This window comes from Rutidosis leptorrhynchoides, chromosome 3, assembly GCF_046630445.1.
Source record: "Rutidosis leptorrhynchoides isolate AG116_Rl617_1_P2 chromosome 3, CSIRO_AGI_Rlap_v1, whole genome shotgun sequence".
Lineage (NCBI taxonomy): Eukaryota > Viridiplantae > Streptophyta > Magnoliopsida > Asterales > Asteraceae > Rutidosis > Rutidosis leptorrhynchoides.
In genome coordinates, this window is record NC_092335.1 from 242,736,693 (window position 1) to 242,751,361 (window position 14,669).

Here is a 14,669-nt window from a genome sequence, read left to right on the forward strand (position 1 = left end):
CATTATGCTTATTATAAAATAATCCAAATTAGTATTATTATCATATTTATAGTTATTATTATCATTAATTACTATGATTAGCATAAGTATTACTATTAATAATATCATTACTATTATTAATAAGGTTATCATTATTAGTATGTTATTATTATTAAAAGTTATTATTTTTACAACTATATTAGTATTGAAAGAATCATTATTAATAAAACTATCATTTTATTTTTATTATTAAAAAACATCATTGTTTTTAAAATTAATATTATTATTAAAGTTATTATCTTTATTAAAATTATCATTTTTAAAATTATCATTTTTATTATTATTATTATTATTATTATTATTATTATTATTATTATTATTATTATTATTATTATTATTATTATTATTATTATTATTATTATTATTATTACTATTACTATTATTACTATCATTATTATTACTATCCTTAATCTAGTATTATTGTTAAATTAACAAATAAAGGATCTTTATATAAAAATATATTTAATACACATAACTTAATTATATTAATATCTTTATTTACTTAAAATATATAAAATGAATGTATCTAATTAAATAATAAAACCTATAAGTTATTAATATAAAAAAAATTAGATCACTAATAATAATATACATATATTTTGTTAAATTACGATTATATGATTTAATAGATATACAATTAATATAGGTTCGTGAATCCGAGGCCAACCCTGCATTGTTCAGTTTCGTCATATGTATTTTTACTACAAAATACAGTATGATGAGTTTCATTTGCTCCCTTTTTAAATGCTTTTGCAATATATATTTTTGGGACTGAGAATACATGCGCTGCTTTATAAATGTTTGCCGAAGTAGACACAAGTACTTAAAACTGCATTCTATGGCTGGATTATTAAACCGAATATGCCCCTTTTTAGTCTGGTAATCTAAGAATTAGGGAACAGACACCCTAATTGATGCGAATCCTAAAGATAGATCTATTGGGCCTAACAAGCCCCATCCAAACCGGATGCTTTAGTACTTCGAATTTATCATGTTCGAAGGGAGTCCCGAAATGATGGGGATATTCTATATGCATCTTGTTAAGATCGGTTACCAGGTGTTCACCATATGAATGATTTTTATCTCTATGCAGTTTGCGAAATGCCTGATATGAGATGTATATTTATGAAAAAATGAAATCTTGTGGTCTATTAAAATGATGAAAATGAATATTGATTATGATAAACTAATGAACTCACCAACCTTTTGGTTGACACTTGAAAGCATGTTTATTCTCAGGTTTGAAAGAAATCTTCTGTGACGACCCGGAAATTTCATACCAAATTTAAACCTTAATTTTTATATGGTCTCGACACGATAAGCAAAGTCTATTAAACCGAGTCTCAAAATGTTGGAACTATTTTTCATGAATGCATTTGACCTCGACCAGTTTTGACGATTCACGAACAATTATTTGTAAATAGATATGTGTATATATATATATATAAATAATAATAATTGGAAATATAAATTAAAATATTATATTTTGTTGTTATTAAAAATTAATTATGTAAATTAAAATAAAAATAGGATATTATAATACTTATTATTTAAAACATATCTATATATAAATAAAGTATATAAAAAAATAAATATTAAAAGATTGTAATACTCGTTTGATGTTTTGATTTATATTAAGCAAGTTAAATTCGAACTTATGTAATTTTAAAATAAACGGTGATACGAAAACGAGTTCTATAAATTTTAGGCTTATTAAAAATGTATTTAGGAATTATTTGTTAAGATTTAACACTTTATATATTTTACCCATAATTAAGAGGGACAATTGACGTAATTTTTATTTAACAAATTAAGGATCGAATTTTATACCATAATGACCAATATAAATAAAGACGTTTAATTTAAAAATATGGGAATTTTCCGAAGACTTTTATTCGCCACTGATTAATAACAAAGCAAGATATAATATTCCGTGAATTAACGTCGGTAGAGTAATCTAAAATTTAGGCTGCTTATATTATTATTATTATGTTAACTTGCACGTTCTCTTTTCTTAATGTGAAATATGAGTATGAGTATAATATAATATATATATATATAATATATAATTACTATAAATTATGTATTATATTTATATATTATTTTTGTCGACATATTAAGATTCAAAAGAGAAACTATTAATCTCACCATTGATTTGTCAAAAGTTAATAAGATACAATGAATGAAACTTATATTAGTGTTTCCTTTATCACAATTATGGTTTATATATATACATGTACATAACATATAGATAACACATCTAGATATAAATATACACTGCATATTACTCGTTTACAGAGCAACTTCATCCTAATCTCACCATTTCCACATGCTCGATCAAACACCCACTTTCAAATCATCATTCAATCCTCCACATCACAATATCGGCTAAAACCATTGTTTCTGTTTTCGTGTTGTGATGAAACCACCTTCTTTATCTCGAATACCATCTACAACCATTCAAACCGCCATCATCTTCCTTATTCATCACCACCATGGCCATCGTCATCTTCAAACACCCCACAGGCAACCACCTTCGATCATCATAATTTTTTTTCCTTTCTACCATCGACCACCAAGACACCCGAATACAACACACAATAACCACCACCAAGTTTGACAAAGCAAAGTTCATATTACTATTTTGTTTTCTGAACAGCCACTACTGCTAATTAATTCACTCGTTTCATGTTGATGTTAAACTGTTGTACTACTGCTGTGTCAATCACTATAAACACCAACCAAAAACCACTCGAGTTTCCACTATTTCGTTAGTATTATTCTTCTTTTGTTAGTATTATTCTTTGTTGTTACTTCTTCATTTACTTTTCGGTGATAAACGATGAAGATGATAGATAATTCATGATTGTATGTATGATGATGCCACGATAAAGATAATGAGATAGATGATGAGTTCTTCAAATTGGTCTTCATGGCTTATTGTTTTAAGCATAAAAATATTCCCACCTTTGTTGGGTTTTGTGATGACAACTACAAAAGCCGTCAATTAGTAAGTGAGTGGGATTGTATCAAAAGTCTCACCCAATTTCATAATATTCATCTCATCATATTGGTCGACTCTTTTTGCTGTAGACAAAAGCCATTAAGCTGTTGCTATTCGTTAATATGGTTGCTAATTCTGTCATTAGATTAAGACCCAAAATATCATTGAAAACCTGCAACCCATCTTTCTACTTCCTGTTTTCTGTCCGGTTACCACCAAATAACACCAACATCGACACCCACATCACTATCTTATAACCATCCACCTGCGTTTGTTTCTGTTTCCCTATTGTGAATTCGAACAAGTCACCACCGGAACCATCATCAAATACCTCTTTCTCTTTCTGTCGAGTTCCACGCTACAAACCACCATCAATCTTATTTTATGTTGCTGCTATAAAACCCTATTGTTTATCCTGTGCTACTGAAACCCATTTGATATAGGAATTGAACTACTGTCGTTGTTTTTTTTTCTTTTTGGACCGATGGTTATTTAATTGAAACCACAACTTGAATTTGCTGCTACTTTATCTTCTTGGGTAATGGTAGGGCCAAACCCTAATCCACTTGTTATATAAAAAGATTTTACAGCGTATGATATTCAGTAAAGCCGATGCCATGTGATAACCAAATCATTCGGTCTTTCTCATTTGTAACGGAAACTAATACAAACTTGGGATGTATTTCTGCTTTTGGGCTGCCATGTCTAGATTAGGCATGTGTTATCTAATCGGGCTTATATGTTTACACTTGTGGACTGATGGGACGGTATATACATGGCCCAAACTAAAAACCTGCTGCAGTATGCATTGTGTTTCTGTAATAAGGTGCTGCACAAGTGATTAGGATTATGATCTTTAATGATGAAGTTGAAAAACTATGTAAAAATGATAAAGGATAAAATATAATATAACAAGATTATATAATAATGATGGGTACGTGATACATGTTAATTATGATCGTGGTATTATGATGAGTTTATGATAAGAATATGATTATGATAAGGATGGAGTGATGATGGGTATGATATACGGATGACGAGAATAATGGTGATGTTATGGTGATGATTGTAGTAGTGTTATGATGATATAGGTTAACGATAACATAAGATGAGGATAGCGGAAATCGAATTTAATATAAATAAAGTGATAATAATTTCAGAAAGAAAGAAGATAGAGTAATGGCTATGGGTTGTATTGGGTTAGCGGGACGTCGCGGGTTCAAACCCGGACTTGGGAATTTTTTTTAGGGGCTACTTTTTTGAGGTTCGTGAATCGAGGCCAACCCTGCATTGTTCAGTTCAACCGTCGTATGCATATTTTTACTACAAAATATCGTATTTTGAGTTTCATTACTCTAATGACCCTCCATCTGGACGAACTCTTCAACAGTTGGTCCCATTGCGAGGTTCTGACCTCTATATGCCATGAACGACTCCATGTAATATGAGAAAATGCACAGCGGAAGATTTCTTTCATACCTGAGAATAAACATGCTTTAAAGTGTTAACCAAAAGGTTGGTGAGTTCATAAGTTTATCATAAAACAATAAAATTCATCATTTTGATAGACCACAAGATTTAAATCCTGCATGATACAAATGGGCCCGAATCCTATACCCACCTGTAATGTACATGCGATATCTTTTAAATACTGTACACCTTTCTCGTGTACGAAATCATCTTTCATAAATCTTAGTAACCGTACACATATCTTGTGCACAAAAATAACATACACATAACCTGTGTATAAAATCATTCTCTCGATACATAACATTCACTTTTCATTGCTTTCATAGCTTGGCTTGGTAACCGACCTTAACATATAATGCGTATAATAATATCCCCAAAACAGAACATCTCGTCTGTATAATAATCATATAAACTTCGAAGTACTAAACACCACGCCCACTAGCCCTTCCGTCTAGTGAACATTCTGGATGGGGATGTTAAACCTGGTAGCTACCTTTAGGATTCGCGTCAATTAGGCGTGCACTAATTCTTAAAATTAGTGATGTTCCCTAATTCTTAGGTTACCAAGCAAAAATAATCAGGGGAAAAATATTCATATCAATTGTGACAATTATCACGTCTACATAATTCAATGGTGGCAATTATCAAGTCCACATAATTCATTCGAGGAATGTTTTGCTTGTGTCCATCTCGTCAAATATTTATAAAAGCATTTCATGTATTCGCAGTTCAAAATGTATTTCAAAAGCATTTAATAAAGCAGTTGTAAAAGTAGCGCATGTATTCTCAGTCCCAAAAATGTAAAGAGTAAAAGGGAATCAAATGAACTCACGCATATAAATATTGTAAAACAGTTAATAAAGCATTTGCATGTATTCTCAGTCCAAAAACATAAAGAGTAAAAGGGAGCAAATGAACTCACAATCCAATATTTTGTAGTAAAAATATTCATACGACGAAACTGAACAATGCAGGGTTGGCCTCGGATTCACGAACCTATATTATTCACGCACACATATATATATATATATATATATATATATATATATATATATATATATATATATATATATATATATATATATATATATATATATATTAAAACATATAATCGTAATCGAACAAGTTTATATATTATATCTTAAATTATATATATTATATATATTTAATTTGTGCATATATTTAAAATGATTAATATTTGTATAATTATATTAATATATCCATATTTATATATATAATTGTTTAGTGGTATATTTAAATCTAATAGTTTGTTATATGTAAGTATTTATATAAATAATATTTATAGATTTGATATATATAGTTATGTGAAGTGTTAATATAATTATAGTATATGTAATAAGTATATCTTGTACACAAAATATTTATTTATTTTTAAAAAAATTAGTTTTTATACAAATGTTTTACTAATAATAATAATAATAATAATAATAATAATAATAATAATAATAATAATAATAATAATAATAATAATAATAATAATAATAATAATAATAATAGTAACTTTATTACAATGATAATATTAATAATAATGATTTTGTCAATAACGATACTTTTGTTTAATAATAATAATACTAATGTTTACCAAAAGTGATACTAATACTAATACTGATGAAATTAAGGATAACTTGTATTATTTTCATAATAATAATAATAATAATAATAATAATAATAATAATAATAATAATAATAATAATAATAATAATAATAATACTTATATTGATATTAATTTAGATTATATTAATGATTGTAGTAGTTATTCTAATAATACTAACATAATAATAATAATAACAATACTTATATTAATATTATTAATAATTATAATGGTAATAGTAATCAAATTTGTAATCTTTAATCATAACAATAATAAATAATAACTAATATTAATATTAGGAATAATTACTATAATATTAGTCACAATAATAATTTCTAACAATAATATTAAATATAATGATAATAATAATAATAATAATAATAATAATAATAATAATAATAATAATAATAATAATAATAATAATAATAATAAATATTAGAAAAAACTACCTTTAAATCGAGTTGTAAAAAAAAATGGCTCCGCCTAGATTCGAACCCGAGACCACTTGCTCAACACCTCAACACCTCAACACCCTTAACCAACTGAGCTGATACTCACTTTCTGATTAAAACCGAATTTATTTCTTTATAACTCGTATAAATAACTTCATCTTCTTCATTATCAAATTTAAATCGATCAACCCAAATTTATCAATCCAGAGGATAATTTGTTCAGTTTTAAAACATTTAAACGAAATGATAAATCACTCAATAATAGTTTATGAATTAATTAAAAACAAAAATACATATACAATAGCAGTAGCAGACCTTCGACGTTAAAAAAAAAAAAAAACTCAAAAACCTCTTCACGAATTTAAGATTGTTTCAGGTTATACTTTCAACACGAAATACGTTATAAATTGTTCCTAGAAACTTTATGCATCATCAATTTAACTTAAATCATAATAGAAAATTCGAATTCGATTGAAGAACACAATTTGACTTTTTAAAACCCAAACTTTGACTTCGAAAATTTGTACTTAATAAAAGGAATTGGAACGTGAATTTGTGAAGATAGTTTGAGTATATGATTAATAACATCTCTACATTTCCAGATTTTTAAAATAATTACAAATTCAATTTATTGATAAAATGAAGTAAAACAGAGATATTCGACACTTTAATGGGTGTTTGAGTTTTCAGTTTTGAATGACATTGTAAAGGTTGAGTTATATACAGCTAATACACGATTATTAGATGCAGTAAATCTTTTTGTTTGTATTCTGAATTGATTTCAACGATTAACAAATTGGAGACAGTATCCATTTGATCAAGGACTGAATAACAATATTTTAAACTGTAAAGTGATTAGATTGGTACCACTGAAAATGATACGTAACAGATTGGGAACAAAAAAATCAAAGCGTGATACAGTTGATGGATATATGCAACTGTTTTTGGATTCAAGCATAAAGATTTATACAAATTTTATTAATAATTACTAATTATAATTGTATTTACAATAATCTAATTACAAATAATAATAATAATATCAATAATAGTTAATAATAATAATAATGATAATATTAATAACAAGTAACAAAAATTTTAATGTAATTGATAATATTAATAATCATACAGTATTAATGGTAATTATTATAATAATAATACTAATTATTATTGATAATTATTATTATATTAATATTAGTAATAATATTATAATTTAAATGTATCATATTTTATTTCTATTTAGCAAAATTAATAATACTGATATAAATATTAATACTACTATTTATAATGTAAGTAATAATATTAATCTAACAACTATAATTTAACTTGTAATAAAATTTGATATATTAAACTCTCATATTATTAATTCTGTAATACTTATTTCATATAATAACATGTTTGAATATTTAATATTATATATATATATATATATATATATATATATATATATATATATATATATATATATATATATATATATATATATATATATATATATATATATATATAATAGAAATCATATATAGTTTCAAAATAACGTATGTATATGTATTTTAATAGTAACCTAATTATTCTAATTATTATTTTTACATTTTAAGTTTCAATTAATTAAAGTATACTTTATTAATTCAAAATATTATACATATACTTATATTTATTTTTATATCTACATATGTATTTATCTATTTATTTGCAAATAAATGTTCGTGAATCGTCGAGAATAGTCACAGGGTAATTTAATAAATGAAAATAGTTCAAAATTTTGAGACTCGATATTACAAACTTTGCTTATCGTGTCGATTTCATATACAGATTAAGTTTAAATTTGGTCGGAAATCTCCGGGTCATCAGTACCTACCCGTTAAAGAAATTTCGTCCCGAAATTTGATCGTGGTCGTCATGGCTAACCATAAAAATGTTTTCATGATGAATTTTTGTTGATAACTAGGATGTTATCAATATTGAGTAATATAGATAAAATAACTCGATCATTCGAAGCGTACGAATGAAGCTATCACACAAGAGTGAAATGAGTAAAGGTAGATTCGTTTTAACTTTGGACGTAATCAGGATTGAATTCTGGAATTCAAGGGATTTAAAGAAAATCTAGGAAATCTATAAGATTTGATTCTTCGGCGAGTAAGGAAACTAAGATCTCTATAATTAAATACGGTGATCTGCCTCGATTACTCTGTCTGATATTCCCATTATAAATTAAACTCTTTCGTTCCATTATTCTCACCATTCCTATACTTTCTTTCTTAGTTCATACATCCAAAAGATTTTGAGAATGCTTAATCCAGTTCTAATCCTTGTCCTTATCCTTACTATCGCAACAATCATTCTCCTTTTTCAACTTCCACCGGAGGAAATCTGTTTTATTCTACTTTGCCCTTGGGGTGATACTATTCTTAATTATACCATGTCTTTATATTGCTATTCGTATTAATATCCACGGTTTGTAATTTCTGTGTTGTTGTCGAGTTTTATATCTTCCCTTATGTTTCGGGGCTCTTAGCCTTTTTATTATCTTCTCGACCTCTAGTAAAACAAGTAACGGTCCAGAATTCGTAAGTATGGAGTTTTGAATGAACTTAATGTTCTAAACAAGAAAGAACGTAATAGCACGATTTGATTTGTCAAATTACCAGAATCACTGAGAATAGAACTATCTAGAATATATTTTCTTGATATGTTCAGAAGTTAAGAAGAATGATAGAGTTATGTAACATGACACATGATGATGGTATGATCTAATGTGAACCATCATCACGTTTCATTAGAAACTCAGCATGACCTACTGTAATATAATCACGTTGGCCGGATGTCATTATATTATACTAACTCATGCTTCAATTCCCAACACTTCTCCACAATTCATTCATAATTTATACTTAGATTTTACAGAAGTTTTCAATATAATGAAATACAGAAAACACGAAGAGGTAGATAATTTTGGACAAGAATATTTATGAAAATATCCTCAGAAATATCGAAGATATTTATAATGATATTTTGGAATTTCTAAGTTCGAAGGTTGATGAAGAAAAATTTTCCGCAAGATTTTAACATGACTTCGGAGCAAGATATTCTCTAAAGATTTCATCGGTTCTTGAATTACCTGGATTCTTTGAATATAGGGTTTGGTCCTTGTATTTGTCTTTGGTCTCCTTTATGATTTGCTCAATTCATTTTTTAGTAACAAAATCTTTGAGCTTTTTCAATATTCCTAGTATTGATTCGTAGACTGGTTGCTTTTCAGAATTTCAGAATGAAAGATCATAATTCTAAGAGGTAAATGTTATATGTATACATATAACTGTTGATGTAAACATGCCGCGAGATTTCAAAATACTGATTGCTGATTCTCGGTAATTGATATGGCAATTCTCGTTACAAGGTGCGGATGAGTTCATGATACTACTTCAATAGATAAATATAGTGATTTGTCGGAGAGATTTAAGCCAAGGAGTAACGAGGTTGCTGGTACGTCTGCTGGTAATATGGTGGAATATAAAAGGTTTTCCGGTAACGATGATGAAAGGCAAACTTATATATCGAGATTATAATAAGGCTTATTCAAATGAAAGTCGAAATTGATTTGCTGGAGCTGTGACAAAATTTTCTAATTTGAAGAGGGATTGCATGATTATTTTTGATAATAACAACGCCAAAGGAGCTAGCACAGATACGTGTTAAACGTTTACTCAGGTTCCGAGTGTTTTCAGGTGCACAACTTATATGCATCAATCTTTTCTTCCGTAGATGAAGTGCGGTTGGTTCATCCTCTCGATTGAGGTGTTTTTCAAGAATTATGAAAGGTTTGAACGCGGATTGTAATAGTCAAGATACAAATGAGGTTTAAGATGAAATCAAGTGGCAAACTTTAAGAATTGTTTAGTTTCATATGTTATAATCAATATTTTAATTCATTTTAATTTGTCCAATGTTGGCAGTCCACAGTTGATAGTCCACAGTTAACAGTCCAATAATTCATATATAGTTTAATTTATAATATTCGAATTAATTAATACGTATCGTGACCCGTTATACATGTCTCAGACTCGATCACAACTCAAAGTATATATATATTATTTGAGGAACAACCTCAACCCTGTATAGCGAACTCTAGCATTACAGCATATAGAGTGTCTATGGTGATTCCAAATAATATATATAGATGCCTCGAAATGATATGTCAAAACCTTGTATACGTGTCCCGATATTTAAAGTGCGTAAAATAAATAATAGAAATTAATTGACGATAAATAAAATTGCGAGAATTAAAATTGCGATAAATAAAATGCGATAAATAAATTGCGATAAATAAAAGGTAATACGGAATTAACAGTTAGGTAGGAATGGTTAGCTAGGAACAGTTAACGTGGATTCGTAACAAAATTTCCCATAGTTAATTTGTTTGTTTCTAACAAATTTTATTTTGTCCAATGTTTTCTTCATTATGCCACTTGTTGGATTCTGATAGGTCAAAATCTAAATATGAAATTGAATGAAAATGGTTATTCTGCGGTGAACTGATTTGTATATCTGTGGATGTAGATATTAAATGACTGTTGAATCAAATTGGAAGAATGTACAGTGTAACTTATTAATGTAAAATCTAAATATTTCTAGGGTATTACCTACCCGTTAAAATATTTTCACCATTAACAGTCTGTACAAAAGAATTTTTAATTACAATCTTTATGAAAACATATATACATATATATTTTCTTCAGATGTAACCATGGATTTAATGAGTCAATATGATATTAAACTCATTTGATTTACCGTTAGAACAAGAATATATAATCTCTAAAAATTCAGAGATTACATAATCACCATGAAGAACGAAGATAATTGATGTAGAACGATACGTAGAATGATGGTTATACTCGAGGTACATAATGAGATGCTGAGGCATGGATTGTTGATGGTATTGGTGCTGTTACTGATGGTACTGTTGGTGCCGGTGACGTTGCTGAAGCTGGTAAATTTTGCACCATATTCTCCAAATTGATTACTCGAGCGCGAAGTTCGTTGACTTCTTTTATTATTCCAGAATGATTTGTCGGTCGGAACGAGTGGATGAATAAGGTTTAGAATTGTGGATAGAATATAATCATGTCGAGTTACTCTGGAAATGAGGGTGAAAATAGTGTTACGAACAGGTTCGCCGGTAAGTGCTTCAGGTTCTTCATCAAGAGGTGAATTCGGTTAGTGGAAGGGATCGCCTTCTGCACGTCTCCATTGATTAAGTTGACTACGAACCCATCAGATGAATTGGGGATGGATGATTGGTTGATTAATTCTGGTGACACTGCTTTCGGAGCTTAGGTGAAACTCCATATCGGAATAGCTGTAGGAATCCGAGAAATTCGAACTGGTTGATGGATTCATCTCGTACGATCAGATGAAGGATTTTTGATAAGAAATAGATTATAGGATGTAGATTAGTACCCTGCAATACATAATTTACATATGCATATATAATACTAAAATCCCATAAGATACGGAGGAATCTACGAAAGCTGTCAGGCAAAGGTAACAATAACAGATACGCTAAGATATGAATTTATCTATACACTGTCTATGAAATAGAGGCAGTAAGACGTGTCTAGACTTTGAGGATGATAAGCAAATAATTTTTGACACTAAATGATAAGCAAAACTTCTGACATGCAGACACGGTCGAAGTCCAGACTCACTAATGCATCCTAACGACTTATCAGTTAGACACACTAATGTAGACCTGGTTCGCTAAGATCACCGCTCTGATACCAACTCTAATGACCCGTCCTAATCCATCTGGACGAAGTCTTCAACAGTTGGTCCCATTGCGAGGTTCTGACCTCTATATGCCATGAACGACTTCATGTAATATGAGCAAATGCACAGCATAAGATTTCTTTCATACATGAGAATAAACATGCTTTAAAGTGTCAACCAAAAGGTTAGTGAGTTCATAAGTTTATCATAAAACAATAAAATTCATCATTTTGATAGACCACAAGATTTAAATCTTGCATGGTACAAATGGGCCCGAATCCTATACCCACCTGTAATGTATATGCGATATCTTTTAAATACAGTACACCTTTCTCGTGTACGAAATCATCTTTCATAAATCTTAGTAACCGTACACATATCTTGTGCACAAAAATAACATACACATAACCTGTGTATAAAATCATTCTCTCGATACATAACATTCACTTTTCATTACTTTCATAGCTTGGCTTGGTAACCGACCTTAACATATAATGCGCATAATAATATCCCCAAAACAGAACATCTCGTCTGTATAATAATCATATAAACTTCGAAGTACTAAACACCACGCCCACTAGCCCTTCCGTCTAGTGAACATTCTGGGTGGGGGTGTTAAACCCGGTAGCTACCTTTAGGATTCGCGTCAATTAGGCGTGCACTAATTCTCAAAATTAGTGATGTTCCCTAATTCTTAGGTTACCAAGCAATAATAATCCAGGGAAAAATATTCATATCAATTGTGGCAATTATCACGTCCACATAATTCGATGGTGGCAATTATCACGTCCACATAATTCATTCGAGGAATGTTTTGCTTGTGTCTATCTCGTCAAACATTTATAAAAGCATTTCATGTATTCGCAGTTCAAAATGTATTTCAAAAGCATTTAATAAAGCAGTTGTAAAAGTAGCGCATGTATTCTCAGTTCCAAAAATGTAAAGAGTAAAAGGGAATCAAATGAACTCATGCATATAAATATTGTAAAACAGTTAATAAAGCATTTGCATGTATTCTCAGCCCAAAAACATAAAGAGTAAAAGGGGGCAAATGAACTCACAATCCAATATTTTGTAGTAAAAATATTCATACGACGAAACTGAACAATGCAGGGTTGGCCTCGGATTCACGAACCTATATTATTCATATATATATTAAAACATATAATCGTAATCGAAAAAGTTTATATATTATATCTTAAATTATATTATATATATTTAATTTGTGCATGTATTTAAAATGATTAATATTTGTATAATTATATTAATATATCCATATTTATATATATAATTGTTTAGTGGTATATTTAAATCTAATAGTTTGTTATATGTAAGTATTTATATAAATAATATTTATAGATTTGATATATATAGTTATGTGAAGTGTTAATATAATTATAGTATATGTAATAAGTATATCTTATACACAAAATATTTATTTATTTTTAAAAAAATTAGTTTTGATACAAATGTTTTACTAATAATAATAATAATACTAATAATAATAATAATAGTAACTTTATTACAATGATAATATTAATAATAATGAGTTTGACAATAACGATTCTTTTATTTAATAATAATAATAATACTAATGTTTACCAATAGTGATACTAATACTAATACTGATGAAATTAAGGATAACTTGTATTATTTTCATAATAATAATAATAATAATAATAATAATAATAATAATAATAATAATAATAATAATAATAATAATAATCCTAATCATGATAATACTTATATTGATATTAATTTAGATTATATTAATGATTGTAGTAGTTATTCTAATAATACTAACATAATAATAATAATAACAATACTTATATTAATATTATTAATAATTATAATGGTAATAGTAATCAAATTTGTAATCTTTAATCATAACAATAATAAATAATAACTAATATTAATATTAGGAATAATTACTATAATATTAGTCACAATAATAATTTCTAACAATAATAACAATAATATTAAATATAATGATAATAATAATAATAATAATAATAATAATAATAATAATAATAATAATAATAATAATAATAATAATAATAATAATAATAATAATAATAATAAATATTAAAAAAAACTACTTTTAAATCGAGTTATAAAAAAAATGGCTTCGCCTAGACTCGAACCCGAGACCACTCGCTCAACACCTCAACACCCTTAACCAACTGAGCTGATACTCACTTTCTGATTAAAACTGAATTTATTTCTTTATAACTCGTATAAATAACTTCATCTTCTTCATTATCAAATTTAAATCGATCAACCCAAATTTATCAATCCAGTGGATAATTTGTTCAGTTTTAAAACA